The sequence below is a fragment of the Octodon degus genome, unplaced genomic scaffold (assembly GCF_000260255.1).
Source record: "Octodon degus isolate 3935 unplaced genomic scaffold, OctDeg1.0 scaffold00244, whole genome shotgun sequence".
NCBI classification, from domain to species: domain Eukaryota; kingdom Metazoa; phylum Chordata; class Mammalia; order Rodentia; family Octodontidae; genus Octodon; species Octodon degus.
In genome coordinates, this window is record NW_004524820.1 from 2,572,574 (window position 1) to 2,576,328 (window position 3,755).

General features: G+C 32.7%; 1 non-coding gene across 1 annotated transcript; it reads right to left on the bottom strand.

Moving 5' to 3' along the window:
- Nucleotides 1-231: 231 nt before the first annotated feature.
- Nucleotides 232-393, bottom strand: LOC111813943. Its single transcript, XR_002819055.1, has one exon. It is a non-coding gene; the product is annotated as a U1 spliceosomal RNA (small nuclear RNA).
- Nucleotides 394-3,755: the final 3,362 nt, after the last annotated feature.

A 3,755-nucleotide genomic window follows, 5' to 3' on the forward strand; every position in this document is an offset into this window, starting at 1 on the left:
TAAGTCCAAATTAAAATTTTTTAAACATTACAGTTCATTTGAGTGATGAATCTATAAAAAGTACATACTGTGTCGCTATTGTTTTTTGATGACATATTCTTGAGTCTCTTAAATCTTTTTATCATTATCCCTACCTCTTTGATTTTCTTTTTATTGAGTTTTTTTGAAAATTAGTTTCCTATTATCTACTGAGTTGAAAGTGTTTTTGTGATGTCAGTTGTTTTTTCCCCAGAGGTGAATGCAAATGCAGTCCCCCTCTACCACAGATTATGCAATTGAGCTTTACACAGGTAGAGAAGCCACAGAGGTCAACACATGTGGAGTGGAACGGATGAGCCTCACCCTGGGAAAACCATCTTCATGATCATACTGTCTTCCCTGCCAGTTCAGTATTGTGATCTCATTTAACTTGTTCTTTTAACTCAGTTTTATTTTATTTTTTAAAATGAGAGTGATATATGTCCCTACAAAGGAAAAAATTCGAAGGCCCATAGAACAAAGCTGAGCCTATGGTATATAAAGAGTATTAAAATTTTATGTTATTCAGCTACAAAGAAAGATAAATTACAGGGTTGTATAGGTAAATGGATACAACTACAGACAATGCTCATAAGTGAAATAAATCATACTTGCAAGTGTAAACATAATATTGTCTCCCTAGTGTAAGAATCTGAAAGAGTAAATAACATCCAAAAAGTACAGAGATATTGTGAAAGGAAAAGAAACTGCTCAAAGGGAAATAACAACTGGGTTGGGGAAAGGAGAAAAGAAGGAAGGAAACACACACACACACACACACACACACACACACACACACACATGCTAAGATAATTGTATTACTAATTTCTATTAGATTATTGAAACGAATAGTGTTTGTATTTTTGATCACTTTTACATGCCTATATCTTTGAGCTACTATTTTGAAGTTAACAGTGTGCAACACAATAACCATTTTTAATTTCCTGTCATCTTCTTTTGAAGTTGTGTAACATTTTTATTGTTTTTATTGTCTTTAAAATAAAATACAATAAAAATAAATTGTCTCATTGTATGCATGAGACAATTAGGACAAAATTCTTTTAAAAAGCCTTCCTAGTGGTGGAATAATAAAGTTTGAGAGATACTCTCTACTTCCTAACTCCTGTAAATTAGTAGTGAGATTTAGAGATTTAATTAGATCAAAATTTAATTTTGGAGGAAAGGAAAAGAAAAAATGATACTTTGTGCATTCTATAATGTCCCATTGTTAAGATTCCCATTTTCGATGATAACAGCTTTGTGAAGTACATTCAGGAGTTTTGGCTACTACTGAGTCTCCAGGCTCATACAGCTTCTTCTAAGATCTGGCATGCATGAGGATCAAGGCTTGTCTGCATTATTTAACTATGGAAATAAAAAAACACAAATTTTGGTCTTATTAGCTGAATTATTTCTGTAAAAAAGGGATTTTATCACGTGGATTGTTTGACTACTCTGAGATACAGGAGGTAGAGAAAAACACAGCCCAAATGCTTGACTCTTTCTTTTTCATTACAAAGTTTCAAAGAATGAGTTCATATGTTATCAGCTTCTCATGGGAGCCAAAGAGATAGTTTTAAATGGTATTGATAAATTATGAATTGATGAATTTGCATGCATTTGATTTGCTTCAACATTATCACCTCCCCCCCTTTTTTTTTCTTGACACTTGCTTTGCCTCTTCTTAGGACAGAAGAAACTTCAAAAGGCTTTTGTGTGCTTTTGAAACGATACCTTTATTCTTTGAACACTTTTTTTTTCTTTTTTGAACAAGTTATTCCATGACCAGTTTGTATATTTAGTGATGAAGATTTAGAATTACTATTTTTCAAGGAGTTCTGATTCCTTCTATCTGGGAAATCTTATTTAAAAGCCTTACCTTGCTATAGGTACTTTACATAGATTTTTACCATTAGTCTTATGACTTTTTCTTAGAGCTACAAAACAATATTGTTTATCAAAACATGGAAACAAACAAAGAGTTCATGCTAATATTTTGGATCCGAGATTTTTTTTATTAACTTCATTGATTTTGTAATTGTCATTTTATTCCTTGATTCTTCATGATATGAACATATTAACATAATTGTTCATTTGCTCTGTGTTCTTACCTTCTAGTAGTTTCAAAGTAACAAAGCCATGATTATAATTAACAATAAGTTGAACAAATGTAGTTTAACCTATCTTCGTTGATCCTTTTATAGATTCCCATTAAATTAGGCTTCACAAGGGATATACAAACAAAACATTATGTAAATGTCAGTTACACTGATTCATTTGTATGTGTAATTCAAATAGTAACATGCTGTGTGGTTCAATTAATTTGTTTCAGGTTGCTTTTAATTATTAGGAATTCTTTGGTTTTTTTGACCATGTAAAAACTACGTAATAAGGTACACTGATAGATGTCTGCTTTTATGGCTATCCCCTTCCTTCTTGTTCAACTTTACCTTTAGGTAATTATTTTCATTAGTTATTGTTTTATTCAACACTTTCTTCTTTTTGAAGACATAAACAAGTAAGTATGCAAGTGTATGCATTTGTCCACTTTCGTACACAAAATTAGCATTCTATAAACTGTTCTATATTTTGCATTTTCTATTGGTTTATCCTGGTGATCACTCTACCTCATTACATAGTTAGAGATATATACACACTCAGCCATCTCTGTCTGTCTGTCTACATACACATACATACATATACAGTTGCCAACTTCCCCGTATGTGTTGTGCTATTTCATCTTTCCAACCAACAGTATGTGACTTCTTCTTCATGGTCTCACTGACAGAATTAAAATTTTATTTTTCTTGTCAATCTGATATGTGAAAACTAGTACATAAGTACAGTTTTAATTTGCATTCATTTTATTACCATGAGGATGAGGATTTTTTCATATGTGAAAAGGCCATTTGCATTTATTTTTTCTCACTTATCTATTCATATATTTTATACAGTTTCTCCTGAGATTTTTGGAACTTTTCCTTTTTTAAAAATAGGAAGTGCTAAATCTTATAACCCTGGTTGGGACCGAAAATAGCTGTGAAAAGTGAAGCGCCCCTGGAAGGTTCCTGCTGGAGGTGACAATGGCTGTGGTCATCAGGAATATGCAGTCTTTTACTAAGTTGAGAGACTGATTCACAGCAAACTAAACGATTCCATTTTTATAATTGCTTGTTTATCATTTCAGTAGTGTTATGCAACCCTCAAATGACTGTATCTATTTCAGCAGTGAATAAAATTGTGCAAATGGAAATCTAGGTGAAGAATCAATCAGGCAAAATCTGTTGGCAGAACAGCGCATTACTTTTTAACCTTAGTCATAGCTTCCCCCAGAAGTGAAGGAAGCCAATCACGACCTTCATTTTACATCCAACTCTCATATGCAGAAGCTAATGTATGAATGTAAATCACTTGGTAAAGACATTACAGTAGTAATATGAAATGAAGTGCACATTTAGATATAGGAAACCTAGATGTGGGAACCCAAATTGAGTAATTCCATAATCATAATTACAGTTCCTGGACACAGTACTGTTTTATCACGTAAGTCCACTTTCTTGTTATAACAAAGCCAGACTTTCTCCTTTGCTCAGAGGTGGACACCAATCATGAGACTGCTGACCTCCGACCAATTGAATACATTAACACAGCTGTGTTCTGAGGGCTTACTGAAGAGGTAGGAGGTAAAATAAAAATGCTTGAAGCAGAGAAAAAGTTTATCAATTACATTAAAAAAA